Genomic DNA, 10,131 nt, shown 5'->3' on the forward strand with positions numbered 1-10,131 from the left:
GTGCTTCACGGACTACAATGCACCAGAAGCCCTCTTGGGACTCTAATGTGTTGCATGATTAAATCCCAGCTGGTTAATTGAAATTTCATGGGAACATACACATACTATGAGCAGAGCAGATGTGCATACCCTTGGTCACTCCTGACCACGCTTTCTGAGTTAATGTCCACAATGTCCCAGGGGCACGGGGTAGAAACTGACTCACTAGGTGGGAGACCAGCGAGACTCAAGATGAGGACATGGGAAAGATCTACCTCTTCATGTGGGAGGGTGCCTACAGCTCACTGAAGCCAGCTTTTTCTTAGAAAGAGACATGACTTCAGAACAGAGCAAATGCAAACACAATCAGTGAGTATCCATATAATGCCCTGATCTGATGAGGGTATCAGACCTACCCGTCGTCCTACCTGAGCATGTCCCACACTGGTTCTGCTGCAGCGGAATCACAAAATGGTGATACCCAAATTCCGTGAGAGGGAAGGATGACTTCTGTATTCCTCTTTAGGGTCGAAGCTTGTCAAGGCTATCTATATTAACAAGGTAGATTTCCATAATAGGTATCAACTGTCACATTCTCTTTAAGCTCTTCTATTTATAAAGAATGTTGTGTTTATTGAGTTCATTTTTTTCCTTGGCCAGCCCCCGTGAGAGAACCCTAAAACTTTCAGAGAGCTGTGCGTTCAGCATGGGCCATGGCAGAAGGGCAGAGTCCTGGTATAATGCTGGCAGCGGGGCCAGAGCTGAATACAATAGCCTCCCTCATTCACCCTTTCCAGCGCTACTGGTCCTGAAACTCTCCTAACCGACTGTGTAGTTCAAGATATATACAAATGCCTGCCTTCCCCCTAATTCTACAAAGCACATTGTTAGCCTGGCTACTGTCCACCAAGAGTTTCCCCAAATTCTCCTCCTTCCAATCCTGCCCTTCCAATATCCTGCCTTCACACTACACAGATTACCTGCACTGTGAAATATTTGCTGGGACCCCAAAGCTGAGTCACAATCAGGCTCTTGTGTTTCAGCCTTGCTTACATAGGCCATGTGGTTCGAAAAACCTTGTGCAAGGAGCTTGGTGTTTACATTGCCCCAACACACACCTATCAGCAACTGGCAACCCATATTTCTCAGGTGGAAGAAGGACACTCCAAGGAATGAGTGAGCCCAATACGTGTGGGATTTCAAGTGTCACATTTCATGACAGACAGCTTAGGACACCTCCTGTCCCTGTAACACCAGCTGCTTAGGGTTTTGGTTTCAGGCAGCAGGAAGCACTTCCCTGCCCAGCTCTTGTCCCTGGTTTATGTGCTCCTCCCCAACTTTTGACACCAGGACTGTACCCGGCAGGAGGCCCAGAAATGTTTGGGAAAGAAAGATAGAGAGCCGGGGAGCACACAAAGAGAGGGAGTTTTCAGACCTCTGATTGCCACTTGCCCTTACCTCATGACACTGATAGTTTCATGTGAATGAGGGACAGTGTCTCAGAATCTACAGCTGTGTCAAAAGAAGCCCTGTTTTAGGGGAGTAAACAAATTGCTTTGATGTTGCTACAATTATTGAGTTACTTTGACTGCTCTTGTCACTTCACATGTAGTGATAATGTCGGTATTAGAAGCAAAAAAAATAACAGTTCAGATTTTCCTGATAATGTGCATTGCCATGCTGAATGTTAATAGAGAAGATGCCAATTTCTACACCCTTCTCATATTTAGATATCAGCAGAATGCAAGTGACAGCAATAGACACAGACACTGATGAGAACAACTGCAGTGCAACCACAGCTCACATCACTGGTGCCTAAGCACGACATGATATTCCTCAATACATGGTCGTAAGCAGTGTACTCTTTTGTACTCATGGTCTGAAACACGTAGCAAGAGAGAAGAAGTTAGCGTGTGGTGAACTCAGTGTAAATTTGCCCCAGCTCATGGGTGCAGACACCGGTCCATAGCAGCGGACTCCACAATATGAGGACACACACCAGTCAATGAGAGCAATCACTTGGCATGTTTCTTATGAAACCATTGTGCCTTACACTCTTTGTGGTCATAGTCTTTTTGATAACATTACTCTTTCCCCACAATGTCTAGTTAAACACATCTGGCCACAGTTTCCAAAGGCACCATGCAGATTAAAAATAGCACAAGTCTCTGCACAAGGCATATGATCCTAGTCAGACCTGCCAGGCATTACAGCCTGATTATCGCAAGTGCAATAAGTAGAGATTATATGCAGAAAGCATGTATTGAGAAATCTTCAAAAAAGGAATACACAGGTTCTCAAACATTGGTGTATGTCACTGGGTGTTCAGAAAGAACAGGGAGCCTTCCAGGCATACTGGTAGAAAGACTCAGCTGACAAATGGGTGGAGCATGGCTGCCATGTAGCCGTGGGGTGCACAGCCAAATCACCTGACAGGCCTCACACCAGTATTTGCCTTTGTGAGAAGTGGAGATATGAGGTAGAGTGAGGTCAGGCCAGCAATGTATCAGGCATCCTACTCTTTCTTAGGAGTCACTGAATGTAGCAACACTGGACCTTCCACGCTGAAGCATTTAGAACTATGTTGGGTCCCTTTGAGGAAGAGAGGTTTCAAGTTAGCCAGAGCCCATTAGACCCCCGGCTAATAATGTACTTGGGCCCTAGGTAACGCCCTTGTCTGCATGCCCTATGCTTTAGTGCAACACAGGAGGTGAAAAAGAAATTTGGAGGGTCGTCAACTGATTTTCATGGACAATTTGTGACCACAGTCTACAACCCCTAATAAATTCTCTGCCTCTTCTCAGCTTTCACACACCTGGACTGTCATAACATGTCAGCAGCATTCTGATTTGCTGGTCTATTCCAGCTTCTGGAAACTTCTCAAACTTCTGCAGTGCACTGGCATCTGTGAAGTGCTCAAGAGTCGCCTTCTCCCTTTGTCTTCTCTCTTTTCTTACACCACCACGTTATAGCATGTTCAATGATCTCAAACAAACACTTGGATAGTCAGCATCGTCATCAGGGTGTTTGAACACCAGGCACACCCAAGTGTTTGCCGTATTTCCAAGCAACTGGTGAGTAGGCATCTTTTTGTTCTCAATCATCGTTACTGTCCCAGTGTCTGCAATATTCTGCCCTACCTGCAATACTCTAGCCTTTTCCATTTGGTCAGACACCTGAGGCCTGTCAAGGTCTACCTGTTTCAAAAACACCATGAATTAATCCACCATCAGAAGTGTTTTCAGACTCTTGAGTTCTTCCACACAATTTTAGACTCTAATACTCTAAAGTCTGCCAGTATTTGCACTGCTTTGAAATGGATGCAGTATTCCAGCATCTTCTTGTCCTTAGAATGTGCGCTCTCTCTCTGAGTGTATGCAATGTTCTCAAACACTTGGCTTCCAACATCCGTGCTCTTTTCAGACACCTGGATTACCATAGAATCTTTAGTGTTGTCAAGCCAAGAACTCTCCTAGCCTCTGCAGTAAACTCTAACACATGGTCTCTGCCAGCATCAGCAATGTTTTTAAACATCTTGACTATTCCAGCATTTGCACTCTTCTCCATACCTTGGCTATACTCTCATCGCCAGGGACCTCAATCGCCTGAACACACCCAGCCTTCTCTCGGGCCCAAGCACCTAAGCCACCAATGAGGCTGTGATATTATCAAACACAGGTCTATCACAGTGTCTTCCGTGTTTGAAACATGACACTTTCCCAGCATCTACCTCAAATGCTATTAATCTCAAATGTCCTGTAATGTTACCAAAACCTGAACAATTTAGCCTCAGTAACATTCTACAACTACATGACCAGGCCAGGACACTTCAGCATCAAAAACACCAAGACCATTCCAATGTCTGCATGTTCACAGCCTGGTTAACCACGACAGAGCCAACGTCCCTTCCCGCCACTGCACAGCATCAAATGGTACAGCAGTTACAGCTTTCTCCCCAGAATCTGGCTTAGGCTGGTGGTCCTTTTCTCAGACTTCAAGGACCATCCCCTTATCAGCACTGCTCTCAAAACCCTGGATGCTAGAGCATCTTCATTGTAAGCAAACAGCTGGGCAATTGCTGTCACTGCAATATTTCAAACACCTGGACTATCCCAGCTTGGACAAAGCTTTAAAACACAGGCGCTGTGTCAGCCTGTGCTATATTCTTCAGTACCCTTGCTATACCAGCATCTGTGATGGTCTCAGGAGCGGAGTATCACAGCACCTTCGGTCTTGCCAAAACAGAATTATGACTTAGCATGTTCAACATCTAAAACATCCAATTATAGTAATGTTGGCAGGTTCTCTGCCAGCTCAGAGTATGCCATATTCTCAAACTCCTTGCCTTTCACATTCTGTTCTATGTTGTCAAACGCACAGACCACACTGCGTCTGCAGTGTTCTTCAACTCTTGGAAAACTCCCAGTGCCTGCAAAGTCTCAAAATCACGGAAGCTCACCATTGTCAAATGCCCTGGAAATCGAGCATCTTAAAGGAATTCAAACATGTAACATATTCCTAGCATTTTGGAGGTCTCAAACACTTGGTGTATTGTGGCCTCTGCAGTGTTCTCAATCACCTGGAATACCTCTGCAACTTTTGGTTCTGCTACTTTGAAGTCATACAGTATCAATTTGCTAAAGAATCCAGGGAAAGGAGGCTTGTGGAGAAAATGATCTCCTGAGCAGAATTAGAGGTGGTTTTCTGTTTAGAAATTCTGAAAATAAAGTATACTGTTGGACATTTGAAATGTTTCCCTATAGCTTTTCAATGTAGAATTCCCAACTACATGTATAGAATGCTTACATCGTGATTAAAAGCATACTCCCATACTCAGAATTGAGAACGAACAGGTTTTTGCTTTGATTTCCATAATGTACTACTTGAGAAAGTAGTGGATTGCAAGTAGGGTGGGCAGTTTAAGTCTCTCCCTAGGCAGGTAATCTACAAATCTTTTCCGGATAATCTGATTATATATATACCCATTAGATTATGCCAGTATTGAGTCCTTGTTTATCGTGCTGTGATGGTTTTACAGGTCTCATTAGGTTTTTTCCATCTGTTACATAGTTTTGGATAAACTGACTGGAAGAGTGTCAGAAAAGTCTGTTGGGAGAATATTTCTATCCAGCACTTGCTATTGCATACAAAGAAGGAAACAACTTTTAGTGTACTTCTTTTCTATTTTCAAAGTAGGTAATATGCAATATGTCACATGTTTTAAAAATCAATACAGGGCAAATGGTATACAGTAAAACTTTTCTGCTTGACCTGTAACCCCAGCCACCCAATGCTCCACCCTGCACACAACTGCCGTTTTAAGTTTCTTGTGTTATTTTCCTGTTGATAGTTTATACTCTGTACTTATAACAGAATAAAAATATGTATTTATATTATCATTTTTATGTAAATGCTAAAATCTGTTCTGGATCTTGCTCCTTTTTTCTTTAAGAGAACAGTTAAATATCTTGAATACCGCGAAATTCTTGATCTTCTCATTCATGATAATAGAGATATAAGTCAAATATCTATAGAGATACACAAATCAGTATGTTGCAGTGAAATTACGTAATGTACCGGATTTTATTTAAGGTACATAAGCAAACCAAGAAAAAAAAGGAAAAGAAAAGAAAAAAGATCTATGAACTCAGAGAGGAAAGAGGGGTACAATTGTTGAGTCACTGTGATATGAGGAGTATAATATCATTTGAGCATATACCAGTGGAGTGTTTTGTGTGTTTTGTACATTCGGGTATGATCAACATCTTCATGTAAACTTTCTGCTTTAAAAAATGTGTCTTGGAATATATTTCCTTATCATTACAGGGAACACAGGACCAATCCATTGTATTGAAGTGTATGGCAATGACATAGAAATTTAATCTACACCTTAGTGATGAACATTGAGTTTATGTCCAGTCTTTTATGGTAACACACAAACAAAAATACTGCAATGAATTGCAGTATTCACGTATCCACATCACTTTGTGTATGTGTAAGTATGTCTTTAGGAAATGTTCCAAGGAAGAGAAGTACTTGAAATATTCCTAAAACTAGAAAGGGGTATATGAACATGCATGTGATATACAGCCAAGTTATGTTCTATAGAAACTTTTTAGTATTTTCCTACAATTTTATAATTAGAAAATTTTGTTTCCACTTGGGACTTTTATTTGCCAGTCTGGTTGGTGTACAGTGTCATTGTGCTATACTTTTAAAGTTCATTTTTTGTGCTGTACGTCAGGTTGAGCATCTTTTCCTATGTTTGGAAATCTTTCTCCATTATTGTCTTTTGAGTGTCTTTACAGGTCAATATTTTCTGAGACAGAAATGGCTGGGGTTAACTAACTTACTGTCATAGAGTAACCTATGCCAATGGTAGAAATTTCTACTTGATCATAACAATGTTCCCCACCCCCAAACCAGAGCCTTCCTAGTTCTCAGCAGGGACTCCAGTAACCATCCTCAGTGCCCTAGAGTTGGCTTGCTGGCTCAAACCTCTATGATGCCCCTGTACTACCCATTGCTTCCTCTCTGAAACACAGTGCCAAGTTAAAACACTTAGTCTTTGGGACAGCCAGGTAGGCCTGGATCCGTCTTGTCGGTTTTGCCATGTATGCCAAACTTATAAATATCAAGTTTTTCTCTTTGTGTGCCAAAGTGGAAGATGTTGGGAATTCCACCTTCCATACTTGACCCTAGTGTTGTAGCAAATTAAGTCAGTGGTGGAGAATTTCCCCCGTCTGGCAAAGGAAGTAAACTTTCAGGAAATCCAGGAAGCTCAGAGAGTCCCAAAGAAGTTGGACGCAAGAAGGAACACACCAAGGCACATCATAATTACATCAGCCAAGACCAAAATGAAGGAGAGAATCCTAGAAGCAGCAAGAGATAAGGGGAAAGTCACCCTCAAAGGAGTATCCATGAGACTGTCAGTGGATTTCTCAAAAGAGACATTACAGGCAAGAGGGGGCTGGAAAGAAGGAGTACAAGTCATGAAATCCAGAGACCTATAGCCAAGATTGCTTTACCCAGCAAAGCTTTCATTTAGAATGGAAGGACAGATAAAGTGCTTCTCAGATAAGGTCAAGTTCAAAGAATTCATCATCACCAAGCCCTCATGATATGACATGCTAAAGGGGCCTATATAAGAAAAAGAAGAAGAAAAATATTAACAGTGAAAGGACAGCAAACTCACAGTTATTAACAACCCCACCTAAAACAAAAGCGAACCAAGAGGAAGTCTAGATCAGGAGTGGAACCATAGAAATGAAGAACACATGGAGGGTCAGCAACAGGGGAGTGGGAGTTGGAGAATGGGGGAGAAGGTACAGAAAAATAGCATGTACAGTAGGTAGAAAATAGATAAGGGGAGGGCAAGAAGAGTGGGGGAAATATAGAATCAAAAGAACCTGAGACAAGTGGCTATAAACTAAGGGAGGGGTGATGGGGGAGGGAGTGTTCGGGTGGAGGGGAATAAAGGGGGGGGCTAGAACAACTGTAATGGTATAATCAATAAAATATATTTAAATTAAAAAAAAAATGTGTCTCAGTGTCTCAACTGTTGAGATGACCCCTCTTGGATCCAACTTGGTCCTTCACAGCTCCAGGTTTTATTGTCTTACTTGTGGTAATTTAGAAAGAAATTAGGTAGAATGGAGGGAGAAATAAAGGGGAAGGAAAGGAATAAAGGAAGAGATAATTTTACAAATAAAAGAAAGAAAGGAGTTCAAAGAAAACAAAAACAAACTACTTACAGAAATAAAATTGTCTCCTGCTGGCTTCAAACTGGCCAGGCCAGTTCTGCTGGTCCTCTTGGCTGTGGCAGGCTGAGGCGGAAATCATTTTAGTTTTTCTCCATTCCTTAGCCACACTCTTCACTGTTCCTGTTTGCCCAGCCTCCAGCCCAGTTCCTCAGTTGGCTGCCAGGTCCCCAGTGACCTTCTGAGCCCAGCCTACACCTTCAGTCCAACAGTGGTGCTTTCTTTGAGGTGCACCTATTGGTGGCAGTCCACATAACCCCTTATTTCTCTTTATTGCCCTAGGTGCCTGGGACTCTCAGAATGCCTTCCTGCTAGGTCAGCCCCTCCTCCACAAAACAGTTAAGTCTTTCTGAGGATTACTGACTCCCCTAGCCCCACATTCTCTTCTGTGGGGATGTCTTCTCATTCCTCTTAGAAAGCCAGTAGGCCCTGCAGGGCAGGGGAACCACTATGGCTACTGCTGTGAATGCAGGTATGTGCCTCTTCTTGGCATCCCCCAGGCTGCAGGGATTGGGTTTGAGGTGTCTCTGGGAGGTGAGGTCAGGTGCACTGCAAGCCATGGCTGTGGACATGAGCACTTGGCCATGGTTACTGGGTAGAAGGGGCAGCCACCCCTTCCTCAGGCGCGGGTTCTCACCCTCCCCTGGGCTTTCTCTGTGAGCTCTGGACATTCTGTCCCACTGCAGAAGCACCGTGCAGCTGGACTTGGTAGGGATACAGGAGGTCAGGGGCTGCTGCTAAAGAAACATTTGCAAACAGCCTCCTACTGCCTTGTTTCTCTTTTTGCTTTTGAAAAAATTCTCCTGCTGAAGCCTACCTCTACAAAAAAGTACTTGGCCTCTCTCCCAGCCCAGCCCACCAACCAGAATCCAGAACTATTGTGGTCAGGGTCACTCAAGGCCCAACTCTTCCCAGCTGGTGCCCACAGTTTCAGATGGTGGATACCACCCGTGAGTGCTTGCCACTTCATCCTCATTCCCGCCCTGCAATTTGAAGGCACCAGGGCCCAGGGGGGCTACCTGGGAAGGGAGGTGTGAGGGCGCCATGCCGCTAAAAACTTCTTTGGCAGGTGTGGGAGCCCCTGACCTGGCCCTCTCTTGGGAAACCTGCAGCAGACCCAGTGGGTTCCAGTCTGGGGCAGCAGCTGACCTGGTCCCCTCACTGGTCCCAGGGACCTTATTGAGTTGGAGTACTCTCCTTAACCCCTGAGTTTCCAATGACCTCTATAATTTTCCATCTCAAACATCATATATGCTGGGATACCACTGGCTGTCTGTGCAGTTCTTCAGAAGATCAGATAGGAGTGACACCCATGAACAGAGGAAGGTGGATGTATTTGTTCATATATTGTGCCTGCTTGTGTGTGTGTGTTAGTTCGTGTGTGTGTGTGTGTGTGTGTGTGTGTGTGTGTTCGTGTGTGTGTGCATGTGTATGATGCAAACAGCCTAAGCACCCATCAGTAAAGGAGTGGATCCCAAAACTGTAGTATATTTACACAATGGACTATGGCGTAGCGGATACAAATACAGGATCCTTTGTGACAGCATGATCAGAACTTGAGAGCATTATGCTGAGTGAAATAAGCCAGGCAGTAAAAGACACACAGCATGTGATTTCACCTTTATGTGGAACTATTACATTACTCTGGACTTCTTTTCATCTGTGCCTAAACTGGGCACTGAAACAAATAAATCTTCAGCCTTCTCCCAGGCAGTTCAGCTACAACATAGAATTTTGCTTACCTTTCACAACAGCATTGATGGACTTGGATAGCATATCCTAAGTGAAATAAGACAGTCAGAGAAATACAAATACCATATGATCTCAGTCATATGTGGAGTGTAACGAACAAAAGAGACAAAGAGAAAGCAGGCACATGGATATAGAGAACAGACTGATAGCTGTCAGAGGGGATGGGATTTGGGAGCTGACTGAAACCGGTGAAGGAACTGAAACAAAAGAAAAAAATTAAAAAAGCAGTTAAGACAGAGACAAGCATAAGATAAGTGCCACAGGAAAAGTGGGGTATGGAAGGAAAAGAGGGTAAAGGGGGATAAATGGTGATGGAAGGAGAACTGACTTGCAGTGGAGAAGACAAAATACAATATATAGATGACATTTTAAAAGAACAGCACACACCAAGGCTACATAACTTTATTAACCAATGTCAGCACAATAAATTAGGTACAAGTATATTTGAAAATAAGATTTAAAAGTCATACAATTTATTGCATGTATATTCACATTTCTGTGTGCAAACGTTTATAGCACCATGCTGTCTAACACTTTAAGGAGACTTTTCAAATATCAAAAAGAAAGAGCTGTGACTGTCATTCTTACAACCTGCATAAGCTTCAAACAACAACAACAACAACAACAACAACAACAACAA

General features: G+C 43.3%; 1 long non-coding RNA gene across 1 annotated transcript in view; it reads right to left on the bottom strand.

The window, feature by feature from the left end:
• Positions 1–282: 282 nt before the first annotated feature.
• Positions 283–10,131, bottom strand: part of LOC118987157 (uncharacterized) — a 12,827-nt gene continuing 2,978 nt past the window's right edge. The window contains exons 2-3 of the long non-coding RNA XR_005066518.1: positions 7,396–7,401; positions 283–294 (exon numbers count right to left, since the gene is read on the bottom strand). This is a non-coding gene — a long non-coding RNA (uncharacterized LOC118987157). The remainder of the gene's footprint in view (positions 295–7,395; positions 7,402–10,131) is intronic.

This window comes from Sturnira hondurensis, unplaced genomic scaffold (genome assembly GCF_014824575.4).
Source record: "Sturnira hondurensis isolate 20B ecotype Veracruz unplaced genomic scaffold, ASM1482457v3 Scaffold0005141, whole genome shotgun sequence".
NCBI lineage: Eukaryota > Metazoa > Chordata > Mammalia > Chiroptera > Phyllostomidae > Sturnira > Sturnira hondurensis.